This window comes from Gadus morhua, chromosome 23 (assembly GCF_902167405.1).
Source record: "Gadus morhua chromosome 23, gadMor3.0, whole genome shotgun sequence".
In the NCBI taxonomy this organism is placed as follows: domain Eukaryota; kingdom Metazoa; phylum Chordata; class Actinopteri; order Gadiformes; family Gadidae; genus Gadus; species Gadus morhua.
The window spans coordinates 20,358,352-20,378,574 of record NC_044070.1 but is presented as its reverse complement, the minus strand read 5'-3'; the positions used below and the strand labels follow the sequence as shown (position 1 = coordinate 20,378,574).

The window sequence follows — 20,223 nt, the reverse complement described above, 5'->3', positions numbered from 1 at the left end:
TGGAAGAACCAGAGACGTCGCAGAACCCGACAAAGTCGTTTGTGATTCATAATATCGTCTGGAGGCGCACACAATATGTTATATGATATAGATATCTATGTATTATATGATATTATTTAGATATAGAGCTCCAGGACTGTAACGCAAGTGTTGTACACTTCCTTGTTATTTGGATAACCGTTCTGCTGTTGGTGTGATGGCGCATAACACGTCGGACTCTCGTCTCTGGTATTTCTACAACGAGACTCGTATTGGGGGTTATCTCAGCCAAGGTTGAGAATGAATTGGGGGGAAGGAACTTTGGCTTTAACTCCCTCAAGAACATGAACCACGACAAGGAGGAGAAAGGGATCTTTGCCGGGCAGCGCTTATATGCACCTCCGCCTCCGGCGGTGGTCCCTCAGCGGGGCTCGAGTGGGAGACATTCGCCGCCAACAATCCCTTTCTCCTCCATGTCGTGGTTCATGTTCTTGAGGGAGTCAAAGCCAAAGTTCCTTCCCCCCAATTCATTCTCAACCTTGGCTGAGATAACCCCCAATACGAGTCTCGTTGGAGAAATACCAGAGACGAGAGTCCGACGTGTTATGCGCCATCACACCAACAGCAGAACGGTTATCCAAATAACAAGGAAGTGTACAACACTTGCGTTACAGTCCTGGAGCTCTATATCTAAATAATATCATATAATACATCGATATCTATATCATATGACATATTATGTGCGCCTCCAGACGATATTATGAATCACAAACGACTTTGTCGGGTTCTGCGACGTTCTGGTTCTTCCACTTTCACATCAACCTGAAGTCGACTGAACCGCGCGCTGCCTGCTGCCGGCTGCCCGCTGCCGGGCGATGTTGCCTCGCGGCAACCGGCGGCATGTCGCAGTTCATGTACTTCAGCGAGTCAAACCAAAGTTCCTTTCCCCCAATTCCTTCTCAACCATGGCTCAGATAACCCCCACGACAGTCTCGTTGTGGAAATACAAGACACGTCAAAGAACCGTCAAGAAACACTTGCGTTACAGTGTGTGTATTCACATTGATGTGGACGTTGAAGAACCAGGAACGTCGGAGAACCCAACGCGGTCGTTTGAGATTCATAATATCGGCTCACACAGCTTTTGGCCGTGATAATATATATTATATGATATAGATATCTGTGTAGGCTATATGATAATATGTAGATATAGAGCTCCAGGACTCCCGTGTGTTCTAGAATATTTACAGAACACGGCTAAAGGCTGTGTGCGCCTCGCCATTGCGATACATCCACTGTAAACAGAGCGCATGGTACCGTGGCTGCAAGCTGCTCAGGGCCACACCCCCACCCTCCTCCTTGACACGCCCACCGAAACAGCGCATTTGGGGGAAGCTCAATGTGCGACTGGCTCGGAGTGGCTGTAACTCTGCACCACGGCTGAATTTCGGGAACGTCTTTGAATACTGTGTTAGTTGCCCACTAATACCTATATTAAAGAATACATAAAATAGCATGTCATGGGACCTATAAACAAATTTAGTCACATTATTTGCATCAATCTCAACTCTCACGCTAACGAGGGCTCCAGGGGTGCTCATAGGGTGCTAAGAGCATCGTTACTATAGCCTCAGTGGAGTCACCTGCTGGACATTCTGTGGTATTGGATGTGTTTTATTAAAACGCATCCAATACCACAGAATGTACAGCTGGCACCATTTCGCAATACCCCCAAAACAGTGGTTACCGCCAATATATTACTCATAGACTACTGTAAGATTTAAAAAGCAAAAACCGAGACAGAGTCCACAACAACATAATTTATTGCAGCAATTTAAAATTCCAAAAATAAATGAGCAGCCGAAATGTACCGATCAAACACCACGTCCCAAGGCAACCCTCTGACAAGGCATATAATAAAATCAATGATTCCATTGGTCTTGTGTGGGAGGTCGCTCTCGAACTGCACTTGCTGTCTCCCTCTGATTTTAATTTAATCTTGTGGTTGGTCCTCGTATTGATCAATGACAGAAGACATACTGTAAACAAATCATGCTGATACCAGCGGGTGTCGGAGAATCTCTGCAGGCGTTTTTTATTGCGATTATTTGCCATAAAGCACTGTAGGTGCTTCGGTGAGGCTGTGTTGAAGTTCATTATTAATTGGACCGTGTCTAGACAGTAACAAACATCCCTGACCTTATAGTAGAGTGCACAATCGAGAGCGTGGTTTCTAAAGTGAAGGTAGACTGCTGCGGGAAACTGTGCTGCAATGCGTGCCTGAATGCCACGTGCTTTCCCGCTTACATTACCAGCACCATCACAAGGCGTATTTACACTGCCAAATATGCCGTCTTATGCACGCCTTTTTCGCGGCACGATCCACGCGTTAACACTACCCGAGGTAAATTGCCTGCTTGAGCTAGCACCCCAATTTAGTTAATTTAGTCAGCAAAATAAAGAATTTGTTGGCGTTTTTGCACTTGTAAATAGTTAATCGCGTTTGTAGCCTACACTGACGTGAACTCATTTTTACATGCGGGTGACTTCATTCATAAAAAAAATGTAATATCCGGGAGTATGCAAATTATTCTAAAGAGGTCTAAACTCTGTGCGAGCCCCGCCTTCTCCAGTGAACCAAGAAAGCCCGCGCCGTGACGAACGGGGGATTTGACCCCCTCGATTTTACACAGGAAACTTGAGATAAAACTGTGAAATCGCCGGGCATGCAAAGCTGTGACCGAACCGGCTTGGCATTGTAAAGAGGCCTATACATCATCCTGCCCAACAATATGGGCAGGATCTAGACCAAGCTCTTCTAATCGGGTCAGCAATAGCCGTGTGTCAATGCCCAGCCTCTGCCTTTGAATGATAATGAATGCATGGAACGTTGCATTTTAATGTTTAAACCAAAGATTCTAGACTAGAGAGTGCGCGCCAATCCATGAAACCTTTGAAGAATCAGATAAAGTCTGCTCTTTATGTGCTAAGAAATTAGCACATTATGATAAATGTAGTTGTCACACAAGCTGATTTAGATTTTTGTAAGATGGAATTGTTTCAGGGGGGAAAATGCCTCGAAAACATATATACGCACAGTGCGTTCAAGATTAGGACTGACAAAGCATATGTCAGCCCAGGCCTAATCAAATGGTTAATATCTTCAGTGTACGTATTATTGTAGTCTATTCTTTTTGTAGGATACTCTGCTGTATGCCTTGATGGGGACATATTTGAACCCTATTTAACCCTATTTTCCTGGGACATTCCTGCGTCTCCCCATCCTGCAGAGCCCATTTCAGCACCGTGTCAGTGGACAGTTACAAGCCTACAAACGTCGTTAGAGCAATGCACGCGCGTTCATGTTAAGAGGAGTTTCAGGAAACGCTCCAAAGAAATTTACGAAGGTTCGCAAGATCCTTCTTGAGAATGATCGTACGAGCTTGGATCCATCGTTATCGGGAAACGGGGCCCAGGTTTAAAGCAGTTACACAATGCATGCAAGTCCCAGAGATTTGCCTTTTTTTTTTACACACACACACACACACACACACACACACACACACACACACACACACACACGACTCCCTTGGTGGCGGTGCCGCTTCCCCCCGAGGCTCCCAGGATCCTTTGCGGCACCCGGACACGGTGACCACGGCCGTGATCACCACAATATAATTAACAGAAGAATAATGTATCATCATTTTTATATAACTATCAGAAAAGAAAAGTTTCTGATAGCTAACTATCAGAAAAGTCGTCTAAAACATTAAATCAGGGTTCCTAACATGTTCTGTTTATTGTGTGTGCAGGCTGATTGGCTGTCATCTGTCAAAGAGATGCTGTAAAGCTCTGGCCTCAGTTCTCAGCTCCAACTCCTCTAGTCTGCGCGAGTTGTACCTCAGTTACAATGATCTGCAGGATTCAGGAGTGAAGCTGCTCTCTGCTGGACTGGGGAGTCCACACTGTACACTAGAAACTCTCAGGTCAGTTTTACTCAATGTGCAAACCTTTACAGCACAAGAGTCTTTATAAAAAAAAGTAACAGAAAAACTTCAATAAAGACATTTAATGTAGAATGTACAGTTTACTATTTTTTATTATTATTATTCTACCTATTCACATGTAGTCAGGCTTTTTTTAAAGCTTATTATTAGAATTTAAACATAAAAAAAATTAACATTGGCGTAACTTCTCTTTCAATTATGGAAAATGTTAAAGACATAAACACAGTAACATGGTCTTTTATTTTGTGTGTGAAGGCTGACTGGCTGTCATCTGTCAGAGAGATGCTGTGAAGCTCTGGCCTCAGTTCTCAGCTCCAACTCCTCTAGTCTGAAAGAGCTGGACCTGAGTACCAACGATTTGCAGGATTCAGGAGTGAAGCTGCTCTCTGCTGGACTGGGCAGTCCACACTGTACACTGGAAACTCTCAGGTCAGGGTTAGGGTTAAATGTGTCTTTGGGTTTGTTTAATAGTAAGGGATAATCCAGGACTAGGTGGGCTGTGATCTAAAAGAACAGACGACACGTGTCTAAAGCCCAGTTCAGACCAAAGATTAGCCTCGCAACGACTTGCAACTCGCGACTCCTTCCAACTCCTTGCGACGAGACGGGCTGCGACGTTCTAAAAATGGGGCAGTTCAAACTGCTGCACCGGGCGGCGACGTCAGGTGGTTTCCCTAGCAACTGTGAACGCTCTGGCACAGCTGAGAGCCGCAACAGCATCCACATCACGCTAAAAAGTAGCCTAACTTAGGTTTGCGATTAGGTTGCTTGAGCTTGCACCCCAATTTAGCCTCCCGGACCCTACACACACATTGGCGGTTTATTGGGTTTCATTCTGATGTAAATGCGACGGCTCCGCGGTTCCGGGGGGGGGGGGGGGGGGGGGGGGCGGGGGCTTGGGTAGAGGTGTTGCTGCGCTGTCTCCACAGAGACAACGCAGCGATATCATCAGGAGCAGTTCTAACTTTGTAGAGAGATTTCTATTTGCAAAAACTGTTGGTTTATTTTTATTGATCCCCTTCGAGAATTTGTGTGTAAAGGGGGGGGGGCTAGGCTATATTCTCGCCTTCCTACTTTGTAAAGCGCATTGTAGGCCTGTTGCTTTTGGGCCGATACTGCGCCCATTCCTTGATTCGTTCTGCCGCAGCACTCCAAACAATTAATTTTATTCCAATGTGCGTCAAATTCACTCCAATAGTGGTCCTGCATTGAGTTGAAATCCAACTCTAATGAATATATGGTCCAGTTTTAAGTTTCAAGAATATTTATACATTCCCAGGGCATGTTAAATGAGTGCATGCCATGCCACTCATAACACACTTGTAAAATGCAGTCGTCAATTGATGGAATGGGTTATTTTATACATCATCACAAACAAAATTTGGATTTAATCAAATAAATTACAGATAAATAATACTGAAATGGCCACTTTTTGGTTGAACACATTTGAAGGAAATAATTACGATCCCCCAATGTTGACCTGAAGTTAGGGTTAGGGTCACGCTGCTGCAACTCTTCCCCTGCGACGTTCCAAAACAGCCTCGTTGCAAGGCGAATCTTTGGTCTGAACTGGGCTTAAGATCCCCACCAGATTCAGCATCATTATTCATTTGTAGGCTGGGGTCAACATGTCAGAGCACAGATGGGAGGAGGGTGGCCAAGAGGCCAGAGGAGGAACAGAACTTTAGAGGACGAGGATTCTAGGAACATCATTTTTATTTTTTAAGGGTTGTTTATTTTTGCTGTCTTGTTAGCTGCTAGTGTGTCATTAGTTAACAGGTTATTCTAGCTGACAGAACACTGGCCAGCTGATGTGAGGGTGAGGGGTTGCTGTCCTGTTAACTGCTAGCATGTTATGTATGTTATATGTGATGTAACTCTGACCAGCTCATCTGAGGGTTAGGGTTAGGGGTTGCTGTCTGTATGTTATGGATGTTATGTGTTATATGTTATGTAACTCTGAGGAGTTGCCATTAGTGTAGACATGAGGCTCGGTGATGGTGGCTCTAGACGGGCTGTGATCTAAATTAAATCATAAAGCTTTAAGTTGTCCATCATATGGAATTAATACTTTATTTTATCGGTTTACTTCAGTAAGAAATATTCTCTTCCAGATAGAATAAATGAACGTGTGTGTGTGTGTGTGTGTGTGTGTGTGTGTGTGTGTGTGTGTGTGTGTGTGTGTGTGTGTGTGTGTGTGTGTGTGTGTGTGTGTGTGTGTGTGTGTGTGTGTGTAGGTTGTCTGGCTGCCTGGTCACACAGGAAGGCTGTGCTTCTCTGGCCTCCGCTCTGAGCTCCAACCCCTCCCATCTGATAGAGCTGGACCTGAGCTACAATCACCCAGGAGACTCAGGAGCTGCGCTGCTCTCTGCTGGACTGGAGGATCCACGCTGGAGACTGGACACTCTCAGGTATGGCGAGGACAGCTCATCATTCAGAGAAAATGTCTCCTTCAAGGATTCAACCCTCTGCTAGATGAAGTTGTTTGAAAAGGCAGCTGTAACTTATGTTGTGTAGAAAGTGATGAGACGGCAGATGATGATGGTGAATGTTTCAACATGCTGCTCTCACTTTGTTTCCCCCGCCAGTGTGGAGCACGGTGGAGTGTGGAGACTGAAACCAGCTCTAGAGAAGTGTAAGTGTCTGTTTGATTCATCACAATGCACACTGACTATTGAGCTGGAAAGTCCATCCACACAGCAGGAGGTGACGTCTGTTCATTCAGATATCTGGGAATGAAGCTGATGACTGACATCATGTATCTTACATATATAAACATTAACATAATTGCTGTGATTATATCAGGAGTGATGATTTTACAACATTGGACATAACACCATAATAATCAGGATACTGTTAATCATAATTACATGTCTATATTATATTCAAAAACTATTAAATTAAACTATCATCTTGTCACCATTATAATAATTATAATATTGTTTTAATTCCTGTCATTACATTAGCTATGGCGCATAATAATCATATTAACATGTTTTGAATGATGCATGTGTTTCACCTTAGATTTAAATTAGAGCTGGTGATGCTGTTTATTTAATATTGATGACGATGATGATGATGATAATTATAATTAATAATATTGGTTTAGCAGCCTAATCATGTTTCTCCCGTCAGATGCCTGTGAACTCACACTGGACCCCAACACAGCCCAGAGTCGACTCTCTCTGTCTGAGGACAGCAGGAAGGTGACGCGGGTTGAAGAGAAACAGTCGTATCCGGATCACCCAGAGAGGTTTGACGCCCAGCACCAGGTGTTGTGTAGAGAGGGTCTGACTGGCCGCTGCTACTGGGAGGTAGAGTGGGGAGGACGGGTTTATATAGGAGTGGCATACAGAGGAATAGCAAGGAGAGGAGTGGGTGATAACAGCAGGCTTGGATGGAACAACAAGTCCTGGAGTCTTGATTGTGATGACGACGATGATGCTCTCTACACTGCCCTTCACAACGGTAGTAGAACATCCATACGTCTCCCCCCCCCTCACTATAACAGAGTAGGAGTGTATCTGGACCGGCCTGCTGGCTCTCTGTCCTTCTACAGAGTGTCCCCAGGAGGAGGAGGGTCCTCAGACACACTGACACACATCCACACCTTCCAGGCCTCCTTCACCCAGGAGGACCTCCTCCATGGGTTTAGGTTATGTAACAGTGGTTCCTCAGCGTCTCTGGGAGTGTCCATTGTAGATACACAAACACACAAAAAGACCCATGGAAAAGCACGCACATGTAAACAGTCATAAACACACCCAAACCAACAAACACATATGTACATAGAAATTAACACACACACACAAACAAACACATCGTTCATGACTCTACAAACACACACACACGCAAGCACACACAAACAAGCACATCGCACTCTATAAACACACACACACACACGTATTTACACAGACATGCACTCACACACACACACGTCGTTCATGGATCTAAACCCACAGCAGGTCAGTTTGCCGGGGGTCAGCAGCGGGTCACATCAGTGCACAGCAGGTCAGCGTGCCGGGGGTCAGCAGCGGGTCACATCAGTGCACAGCAGGTCAGCGTGCCGGGGGTCAGCAGCGGGTCACATCAGTGCACAGCAGGTCAGCGTGCCGGGGGTCAGCAGCGGGTCACATCAGTGCACAGCTGCCAACTCTCCCGTTTTTCCCGGGTTTCTCCCGTTTTCTGATCCATCTCCCGCCGCCCTCCCGTTTTGTCATTTCTCCCGGTTAACTCCCGTATTTCACGATGTCCAAACTTATTTTTATTTATAATCAAATCAAAATGTGTGTCGAATGTTCTAAAGTTGCCAGATCATGTATCAAACGCAAGCATGAGAGGCAACGCAAGCGTCAGCCAATCAAATGCATTTGCAGCAAATACGACAGCACAGGCTGTAGCCAATCAGATCACGTCTATGGTCACTTCTCAAGAGCGCAGAGCTAAAAAAAAAAACATGGCGGAGCAAACTCCGTAAATGGTCGCATAAAAATGGCAGAAGCGGGTGTACCATCGAAGAAGATTAAATATATGTGTACTTTTAAGTCGGAATGGACCAAAGAGTATGATTCAATATCAAATAGTCACCTGGACAATAGTCACGCTTTTTGTAAAGCGTGTCGGGTTGATTTTAATATAGGGCACGGCGGTAAAAATGACGTCCGTCAACATTTAAAGTCCCTGAAACATGTCCGTGCTGCCGGGGCACAAAAGGGCACTCAGGCGATAACGGGTTTCATCACTAAGGGACAAAACGAGCAGGAACCAGTGCTCCAGGCTTGGATGTTTTCATTGTGAATACATACATAATGATACATAAAAAATACGTTTTTTGTTAATGAATACAGTTATTGTGTATTTATTTATATACTGAAGACTACATGATGTATATGTTGTCTATAAATAGCTACTTATATGCACAACATCCCTTAAAACCAAACATTTGTAACCACCTCTGTCATCCATGCTCCCCACCACCGGCCCCGCCCCCCGCCGCCGAAATCTCCCGGATTTTGCTAGTCAAATGTTGGCAGGTATGCATCAGTGTCTCTCGTGGTTCATCTCTCAGCCCTCTCTGTGTTCAGCTGGGCTGCTGAGCGTCAGATTAGAGGGGGCCGCTTGGGTCTGGGGGTCCTCACAGTCCTGACGTTGTTGAGGACCGGCTGTTAGGGGGACGTTTGAATACCTGTGGACCCATGGACATACCTGTAGTGCATCGGATTGTTGAGCAGCGGCTGTTGTTGCTCTGAGGGGTCAACCCGTTCAGTGGAAGTACAACACTTTGTGTTTGATTTAAATACTCCACTGAACTCCAAATGCTGCATTTTATTGGGCTTCTGGAAGGTTCAGCATAAACCATGAAACGAAGATCTTCCTTTGGTTTAAGCCGGTTGTACAAAGATTTACTTTCTAATGTAAAATGTGTTTTAAATGTTTATTGAGTGTTATTTTACTACAATATTTTATATATTTTCAACACCGTTTTAAAGGAATCCAAAATCAGTTTATATTTTGCCATGCCTGACATGGAACGTGATTTAAAGCAGATTTAACAACATAATCATGAATGATGATAAGAGTTCTATGGGAAAGGGTAACGATGTTGTAAATTACTTTCAACGGAAGATCGTTTCTTTGTGTTCTTTTGGGAACAAGTCAACATGTTCAGTCATTAAAGATGCCTTATGATTTGTAATTGTTCATAAATCATAATGTTAATAAACTGCTCAGTGGGTCAAATGAACGTTCTCGTGTGTTCAGACGATTCTTCCCGTTAGTTCAGTTGAAATCCTCCAAGTCTTCTGGAGACGTTACCTCCAACACAACAGTGGAGTCTCCATTCACCCCTTCATCAGTGTGGAGGGAGGATATTACCACACACAACAGTGGAGTCTCCATTCACCCCTTCATCAGTGTGGAGGGAGGATATTACCACACACAACAGTGGAGTCTGACTTTTTTAACCACACAAGCATATACAAAAACAAAAAGTAGGTAAAAAGGTGGCGAACCAATCTGGCGAGCTAACCAGCTAGGCTCTGGCGAGCCTAGCCTATCTGGCGATCGGCCTGTGGTAATGCATCAGGCCCTCTGATTGGTTCAGAGACAGCAGGCCTGTGGTAATGCACCAGGCCCTCTGATTGGTTCAGAGACAGCAGGCCTGTGGTAATGCATCAGGCCCTCTGATTGGTCCAGAGACAGCAGGCCTGTGGTAATGCACCAGGCCCTTAGATGGTAGTACATGGTACAGAGGTTTCCTTACTTCCTCATCTCCTCCCTCCTCACCCTAGCTGGATGCAGTCCTCCAGGTTGTACCACGCGCGCGCGCGCACACACACACACACACACACACACACACACACACACACACACACACACACACACACACACACACACACACACCCCTTGTCAATCAAAATCAAACCATTTTCATTTTTTTCTTGATACATTTTGGGACCGATAAGGTGTTAGGATTTTTGTAGTTTCCCAGATTATCAATCTCTTCAATTTTGATCAATTTTTTCTGTTAATATACAATACAGATATTTTGTCATTTTGAGAACGCAAATATCTGCTGACCTTCTCCCCGAAGTCGAAGCAGGGCGAGGGGAAGGTCGTGTCCTGGCTGCTGAAGGACAGTCGACGGAGGTCTTGTGGATGAGGGCGTCGGGTCATTCCGGGGTCAGGATCCCCCACTTCTCCATGTAGACGCACCCGTTGGGGTAGGAGCCCAAAGGTCAACAGGCTGACCCCCACATCCAGACCGTTGTCTGCCCCCTCCGCGTTCAACACCCGGCTCATCAGACCCTCTGATAAACACACTCATGGTTCTCTGGTTAGACACACGTCATACGATGACCGATTACCAACATTTCAGACCGACTACCTGAAGACTAAAACTCCATCCGCAGACCAAATGTCGATGATATGCAAGAAAAGCAACAGAGCCACGATGTCTGGATGCAGGGGTTTGACTCAGGGCAGGGCAAGCAGGGGCTGGGGGAACAGGAATCCATTCATGGGAGAACCGGGACTCTTTGATTAAGCGATACTTGATTGAGCAACGTTGTCAGATTGACACAAATCAGTACCTTCCTATAGAGTGTGCTCTATAGGAAAGTACTGATTTGTGTCTCTCTGACAACATTGCTCAATAGAGTATCTCTTAATGTTATGCGTACTCGACAATCGTCCATTTGCATTGAGGACCTGTAGAACAGAAACCACCACGTAAACCTTCCAGAAAGATCGAAATACCGTTCCACAATATTTACAGAATCTCAGTATTCATACAACGGCTTTTCATGCCGCATCGTCCCGGCTGATTCCAGACCCTAGGAGAGACTGCGGTGGGCGGGGCAAGGGGGGACGTGAACCAATCACCTTCAGGGAAGCCAGAGATGGAGAGGATGTCCTCCAGCTGGACCTTGGCCTCCAGGGTCATCCTCAGGGTGGACGTGTTGAGGCGCTTCTGCTCACACACACACACACACACACACACACACACACACACACACACACACACACACACACACACACACACACACACACACACACACACACACACCAGAAGTGAAGACTAGAATAGAGTTGATTTCTATAATTGCTGGTTTGGTCATGTGTTGTTTAATTCAAACCACATCGTATAACATTTATAGCGCCTAGAAGGGCTGCAATAGTAACTAGGGCCCCATCCTATTATCCCCCTAGCCCTAGATTTGAGCCCTAGCCCTATAAGTTGTGCGTTCCCTCGGAGGGGTAGGGTGATCCAATACTTAGGGAGAGAGAGGGCCTATTTCCCCTTAAAGTCCCTTGGCAGCTCGCCAGCTCGGTACCTCACTTACAGCCAAGGGAGTATCACGTATGACCCAGGACACGTTGAGAACTCAGCAAGCGGCTATTTTTCCATGTTTCTCAAACTGTTATACATTATGTTAAATTATTTATCCGTAGACTGGATTTAACTGTATGATCTGAATGTGTAGGTTGTCTTATTTTTTCGACACAAGGGTGACATTTTCAAACGTGAATGAAAATAGTAGTAGGCTCCTTCCTGTAGTGTGGACACGTCGGTGCTGCGCGTGACGTAGGGGAGCACGTTCACTACGCTAATTTGCATAATATTAATTATAGTGGTGTCACATTTCATAGGGATCGATCTTCACTATCACTTCACTCTTTACTGTGGAGGGAAGTGTTCTCGTTAAGGGGAGAGGAATGGGACAGGGCCTAGTACTCATCTAACGAAGCAAGCATCAACAATATAAAGTCACTGATTAAAATACTAACAGGTAACTGTTGGAAAAGCGACGAGTAACTTCAATACAAGCACTAGTAACTCAAATGAGTTTGGCTTCTGGACGCAGTGTTCAAACATAGATACAGAATAGACGGGAATGAGCGCTGGTGGTGGGGAACAGGACGCTCACTTGAAGAGGCCTCCCATGATCATCATCCCCTCCCCCCTCCCCCTCTTCCTCCTCCACCACCACCTCCACCGCCTCCTCCTCCTTCTTCACCTCCTTGTCCCCCTCCTCCTCTTCCCCTCCTCCCTCCTCTATGATATGTAAACGAGCGGTTATGGTGGGAGCAGGACGCTCCCTTGAAGAGGCCTCCCATGACCATCATCTCGCCCAGGCGGGGCTCCCCGGTGGGCCACGGGGCGTCCCAGAGAGGGCAGCTCGTCGTTGCTGTCCACAGCGTCCACTTCTGGTCGACCAACCCCAAGGAAACATCAACAATCCCCACAGTAAGTAAGTAAGTAAAATCCATTCATAAGGCACATTTAAAAACTGTTTTCATTGGCGAAAGTGCTGTACATGGTGCAACCAAAGGCACATAATAGATTAGAACACAGGCCACCTTATATAGGTGGCCTGTGTTCAGACACTGGGTCAAAACCCAAAGTATATACACCGTCAATACAAAGACACATTCACAAACATCATGACCGGGTTTCTTACTTGCAGGAGTCGATGACGTCGTTGAGGGCGATGCTGGTCTCTGCGATGTTGGTGGACAGGACGACCTGCAGGAGACAGGGAACAACAACAGGAGATGGACAGGCAAGGGTGGATCCCAGGCAGCTGGGCAGGCAGAGGAGCACACGGGGTGGATGGCAGGCAGCTACGGGGTTGGTGATCCTGGGGCGAGGACAATGCAGAGAGTTAAAGGTCCCATGACATGCCACCAGGTGTGGTGTGATTAGCCGTTACAAGCCGTTTCGGAAATCGGCCCCTTATGACATCACAGGTGGGCGTGTCCACCTAGATGTGTGCTGGATAGATCAGTCTACTAGCCTACCCAGTGGACTGTAGCAAACGTTGCTCATCTCTCCGTCACACATCTAGGTGGACACGCCCACCTGTGATGTCATAAGGGACAGATTGTTGTTGTTACCAAACATTCACTAGTGCCGAGACTGGTATCTACCACTGTAGTTGAAACAACGATCTGGCGATGAGTGGCTGAAGAACCGGGGTTTAAGTGGAGCAGAGATGATGACTGGAGACTGATGACAGGTGTGCAAGTCCGATAGGTGTGGAGCTGGGGAAAGCGAGGAAACCCCTTGCCCAAGAGGGGGAGGCAGAGCTGAGCATCCAGCTCTGGGGGCCCTAACAGTAGGCCTTCCCCCCCTCAATGGGCGCCTCCAGCAGGTCTATCAGGGGGCTCCTCATGGAAATCTCGGACCAAGGATGCATCCAAGATGCATGTACACTTTGTCGGAAATATATTCAAATTAAACTTTAAGGAGGATCAGTTAAGTGTACTTTAAGATGAAAACTGAAAGCATACTTCAAGCATTACAGCAGTAGCATACTTATTCTCAGTATATTAAAGTTGAGGTTAAGGCCATCCTGACTGAAATACACTTTATCTGAAATATATTCTAAATAAACTTCAAAAAAGATCAGTGAAGTATACTTGTAAGAAGTATGCTGAATGCATACTTCAAGTATTACAGCAGTATCATCATTGTTTTCAGTATATTACAGTTGAGCTTAATGACATCCTGGCAGAAATATATTTTATCTGAAATATATTGTAAATAAACTTATATACTGAAACAACACTTTAAGTACATTAGCGTTGGTATATTTATTTCAAGTACACCTACATTGAACCTAAAAAGATCTCAGAAGAAGTATACTTTTCCAAAAGTCTACCTAAAATATACTTAACATGAAGTATATGCCTGGAAAATGTACTTGCAATGAATTATGTACTTCGAAAATATTTTTGCAATACACTTCAGTGCACTTAATTTTCACCAGGGGATACACAAACAAATGGAATAAATACACGCACCTACACAAACACATGGAAGACAGACACACACACACACACACACACACACACACACACACACACACACACACACACACACACACACACACACACACACACACACACACACACACACACACACACACACACCCACACCATACACAGACCACCCCCAGTGGTGTGTTTGATGTCAGGTGTTGGTGTAGTATTCAGACCGCCAGCCCACCAATTTTCACCCACACACACACACACACACACACACGCACACACACACACGCACACACACACTGCTCCACAGTTGTGAGAAGGCCCTAAACGCTGGGCCTTCTCTTTAGTCCTGGGGGGCTCTCCCTCACAGCAGAGGACTCCTAAACGCTGGGCCTTCTCTTTAGTCCTGGGGGGCTCTCCCTCACAGCAGAGGGGTCCTAAACGCTGGGCCTTCTCTTTAGTCCTGGGGGGCTCTCCCTCACAGCAGAGGACTCCTAAACGCTGGGCCTTCTCTTTAGTCCTGGGGGGCTCTCCCTCACAGCAGAGGTTCCTAAACGCTGAGCCTTCTCTTTAGTCCTGGGGGGCTCTCCCTCACAGCAGAGGACTCCTAAACGCTGGGCCTTCTCTTTAGTCCTGGGGGGCTCTCCCTCACAGCAGAGGGGTCCTAAACGCTGGGCCTTCTCTTTAGTCCTGGGGGGCTCTCCCTCACAGCAGAGGGGCTGCTTCAGACCGACCTCTGTTCAGGATGGTGAGCCCCCCCCCCCCCTTCACTGCTCCCTCGAGGGCCCCTAACTGGGCTCCTGATGGCTGCTGTTGATTCTGCTTTGGTTTGGTTTGTTTGATTATTCTCCTCGATTAAACTTGTCAAAGTTCCCTTCTGTATTTGATGTAATCAATAAAAGGTTGTTTGTGCTTTAACCAAGTACGACCACTAGAGGGCAGTGTTTCCAGTGTCTTCATTACACTGAATTAGGAGTTGATTGGATGTGGACATGACACGGTTGGCATGGAAACTAGACACATCTAACGTTGGGAATCATTCATGGGATGAAGACAGAAGGAGGAATGAAGGAAACAATTAAATTCATCCAACTTAGGTACGTCTGTAAATAAACAGATGTAGGGAATCAGAGTATTGTTGCTCCTCTCCAGCAAGGTGTGTGTCCACTAGGGGGGTCAACTTCAGGGCTCAGTGAACAGGAGGTCCCCGCAGGAGGTCTCCAGCAAGGTGTGTGGCCACTGTGATCTCCTAAGACCGTTGCTATTTCTTATCACTGAAAACAGTTATGGTTAAGGAGCCCAGAAGCTCAATTATTACTCTCAACAACTTCAGAACCCGCTCAATGTTCTCTCTCGGTTCTAAACATTCCTTTTGTGTTTTGGCCTACCCCTACACTTAATTCAACCTTCCTTCGATTTGTCCTTTTGTATTTTTATAAACGGGGCAGCTCACGATTTGACGACGAGGACACACTTAGGAAAGTCCTTTACAGTTGTTGATACAGAGGTTTTAAATGAGAGTGAGACGTCTAATTTGTCCAGAAGGCTGGGGGTGTGTTTACTGGAAAGGGTTCCCAATGTGTATCGCTCCGTGTTTGTTAGCACATGAAGTTCAAGTCCTCCCCCTATTTTTCAAAACCCTGGTACCGGACAGGGTCTTATCATGCAGGCAAAATGTGAGTTGAATGGCAACTAGCCTTGAATTAGCCTGAAAGGTAATATCTGACTCTGGCTGTGTGACAAATTATTAGTGTGTGCGTGCGTGTGCGTGTGTGTGCGTGCGTGCGTGTGTGTGCGTGTGCGTGTGTGTGTGTGCGCGTGTAAAGGTAAACCAGTTAATGATGGATTATTTAATGACAGCTGTTAGTAAGATTCGAGTCTGTGTCCTGGTTTGATCTGAGGTGTTTCTGACAGTGTATGCGTTTTAAAAGATCACCTTAATGTGTGTTTGTTTTGTTGTACTTTATGTCTACTAACTACAAAAAGTGTTGAGAAATGTTCTGCTCCTTCAAAGTAAAAGGATTTCTTTTATTTTCCTTCCTTTGCAGTTGTATTTTGATACTTTGAGAGTCCCAGGATTTCTATACAGACGATACCAAACACAGCAGTACTTTGTACCCTGGAAGTCATACTTTAGTTGTACTATCCAGCCATCACTGTGGGTATCAGCACTGGGACCTGTTGGTTTATAGCTTGATATGGACTTTATTAAGCTGTTGCTCGGTCTTATCTTATCACTTCATCAATCATGGTGCTGTGCCCTGACAGAGGCCAGTGGAACATAAAGCTTGTAGACGTAGTTACCTGCTGTTCAAAGTCTCCTTCCTCATTTGATCGGTCTTCACTGAGGAGCCTAGCAGCTCAATCGTTACTCTCTGAACCTTTAGAACCCGTTTAATGTTCTGTCTCGCTTCTTAACACTTCTCCGTGATTTTGGCTTGCCTTTCATTTCTGCTTCTATATTTCCATTCTACACAGACAGCACAAGTTTTAACACGGAGAAGATAAGGTACAGTATGGTGAATTCAAGTTATCTTCAGATGACTGGTGATGTATTCTTACTATATTAATTCATTCTTACTAAATGAATCTGTTTCCAGTCCAAGTTCAGTGTTTCCAGGTTTGTGGTGTAAAAGGGACGCTGATATCAGTGAAATAACCTGTTGAAATGAAGGAGTATGGGTCAGAACATCAATAACTAGTTTCACTGTGTGGAGGGCGTTTATATACGGATCCTTTGGAACGGTACATAAAGTGTTTTTAATTGTACTGAAAGGATAAGTTTTCTCCAGGGTCTGTAGTAGTCAGTTTGGTTGTGTTATGGACTTTTATTGTGGCGTTTTATTGGTAACATTAGTTCATTATTGATGGTTTATGGTTACAACAGTTAACGGATAAAGACATAGATGATAGAATATGTATATCTAGAGATAGACATTGATAGTGTGTGTGTGTGTGTGTGTGTGTGTGTGTGTGTGTGTGTGTGTGTGTGTGTGTGTGTGTGTGTGTGTGTGTGTGTGTGTGTGATCTAGACATAGAGTGTGATATACTATGTATATCTTGACAAAGAGAGTGATAGAGTGTGTGACTATTAGACAGGAGGATAACACATCTTCACTACAGTCATTTCACGTTCGGTACTCTAACAGAATCCACAGAAACAATCTGTAGTTGTGTTTGTGTCCAGGTCTCCAGTCTACTATGGATGAGGAGAGAGAGGAGGGGGCTCCTACCTCTAAAACCACTCTGTCTGGGGAACATGGCCGCCAGAGCAAAGCTAAGAGGTAAGAAGAGGATCTCACTGTCTGTGACTGTTGTCCTTCTCAGAGCTCAGCACTGATATCTCATGACTCCATCATCAGTCTTAGTAAAAGCTGTGTGTGTGTTGTGTTGAAGCCCAGAGCAGCGGGAGAGAGCAGACTCCCCTGGACCCAGCTGTGTCTCCTTGAAGAGCGACCGGTCTATGGGTCATCCTCCTCACCTTAAAGATAGACGCCCCTCCAGAGAGGAAGGGTAAGGATTTGTCAAAAATCATAAAACGACAGCATCGATCAAACATCCATAAATCCTGGTTCTTGTTTTTCTATAAGAGTCCAGAAGGAGAGAGCAGACTCCCCTGGACCCAGCTGTGTCTCCTTGAAGAGCGACCGGTCTATGGATCGTCCTCCTGGACTTAAAGATGGACGCCCCTCCAGAGAGGAGAGGTAGGAGTTTCCAACAAACTAGTAGTTTTACTAACTGATATTTACAATTCAGGAAATATTTTTATAAAAAGATACTGTGTGTTTGTGTGTGTTTGTGTGTGTGTGTGTGTGTGCGTGTGTGTGTGTGTGTGTGCGTGCGCGCGCACGCTGTCTCCACAGGCGACTCCAGGAGAGGTCAAAGGTTACCAGTGCTCAATCTGTACAGCAGAATCAAGCAGAGCTGATCAAGGTGTGTAAATGAAACAAGACATTTGACTTCAGCTCTAAACAGGGGCGCCCGTAAAGGGGGGGGGGGGGGGGGGGGGGGAATTCATCATAATCAAGTTAATATATTTCGAGTGAAAATGTTATCTAAAAAACGTTGCAATTTAAACAAACAAGGGGTTTGTTCCTCCATGTTTGGCTAAATGTTCAGTATAGTCTATATATTCCACCTCTCTCTCTTTATTGCATGGTTCAGTCTTGCGTGGATCCAGTTTTCAGCACAGAGTCTTCCACTCGGTCAGCTTACAAGCAGAACAGACGGAGAACAGACTGTCGGTAGTTTGACACGTCGTCGTTGATGTAGAAGTCGGGGTATCAGAAACAGAAACCTGAGAGGGAGGAAAAGGTCACCCAGTTTATACAAATAAAGGTTTTTATTTATTTACCTTCCTGAGGTGCCCATTATCACGGAGCTACCTAGTGAATCATAGAATCTTATATCAATCAAATAGTTCTTCATAAAACATGAAATTCATAAATATAAATCAATAAATGAGGGAGACAGGTGGATGACCCGGGAAGTCTGTTTATCTAGGCCTTCACTCATTTTCTTCTACTTATCAACTATACAGCCAGGGTAGGTCTGTGAATACTGACCCCTAGTGGTGAAAAGTAATAGCAGAGTATGAAGACAGTCTGTGTCTTTTCTGTCCCATTTTACTGAGGTGGTTAGAGCCAGTGTAACATTACTGGCATCTGACAAACTTTGGGAACAAATTGACCAAAATGTAAAGCACCACTGAATTTCATGAATTTCTCAAGAGGCAAGCCTTTTGCCAGAACAGCAACAGTAATGAGAGATGCCACTCATGTATAGGGCTGGGATAAAAGATTATTTTTTAAACGATTAATCTAGAGATTATTTTTTCGATGCATCGATTAATCTAACAATTCATTTTTTCAGTTCGATTCGATTATCGATTATCTCCCCATTAATTGACTAATAGCAATTTATACATGTTGATTTACATATCTGAATGAAAAAAACATGAATTCCTTAACATTGCAAGACATGTTTATTGCCTTTAAATTCCAAAATAAAAGTGCAAAGTAATGCATTCTTAGAAGTCTACGGTGCTCGGTCATCTGCAGCTGCAGATGACAGCTGCAGATTGTATTTAATTGTTTAATCAAATTTAGCAAGTAAACTGAGTGTTTAAAGCAGGTCAAGGGCGAAATAGCACAATACAGATAACGGATCGCTAGATAGAAGGTTCGCGAACGTTCACGTCATTCGACGCGATCGTCCCGATCATCTGTTGCCAGGCAGATTTGGAGTGGATTACGTATGGATGACGCGCCCGGTACAAATTTGGCAGCCGGTACAAATTTAGTGTGACAGCGCCTCTTCAGGTGCTGGTGAATTGCCGTGGTGCTAGAATGGAAAGTGATCTCCATTTTGCAAAGATGTCATATCACGGAATCGTTTCCTTTTACATTAAAGAATTCCCATACTTTAGAGGAATGAGTGCGTGGCGCCTTGCACTTATGAGAGTCTGAAGAGCCACTCGCGTTGCTACTACGCTCCGGCGCCGCCATCTTCGTTTTGGGTTTTTCGAATCGACGCGCATTTTTCGCGTCGACGTAATTTATGCGTCGAAGTCATCGATTACGTCGACGCATTGTCCCAGCCTTACTCATGTACCTCTTACATTCATACATCAATGGTCAATGACTGCAGGCTTAGTATTAGGTAATTAGCAGTAGGCTACACTAGAGCTAGTCTATCAATCTATGGGTGGTCAAATGGATTTTCTAGGCTGGTGGGTGGTCTAGGTTGGAGGCCCAATATATTATTTGATAAGGCCCACAATCTCTAGTGGTGCCCCTGGCTCTACATGGGCAATAAAAGCATCTCTTGTGGAGCTCCAGTTTTCCCTCTATAGACCAGGGAGACGTTCATCTAGGACTGATGCTTCTGATGTCCTCGGTTAGTTCAAAGTAAAGTTCTCCTTGATGTTTGTTCTGTTCCAGAGGGCTGAGGAGAACGCACA

The 20,223-nt window shown here is 45.2% G+C and overlaps 1 long non-coding RNA gene across 2 annotated transcripts; it reads left to right on the top strand.

Annotated features, from left to right (window-relative positions):
- Positions 1 to 6,394: 6,394 nt before the first annotated feature.
- LOC115537752 (uncharacterized) lies at positions 6,395 to 9,729 on the top strand. Of its 2 annotated transcripts, none has more exons than XR_003974854.1 (2): positions 6,395 to 7,951; positions 8,044 to 9,729. It is a non-coding gene; the product is annotated as an uncharacterized LOC115537752 (long non-coding RNA). The 2 variants fall into 2 exon arrangements; XR_003974853.1 differs by having other exon boundaries at positions 7,998 to 9,729.
- Positions 9,730 to 20,223: the final 10,494 nt, after the last annotated feature.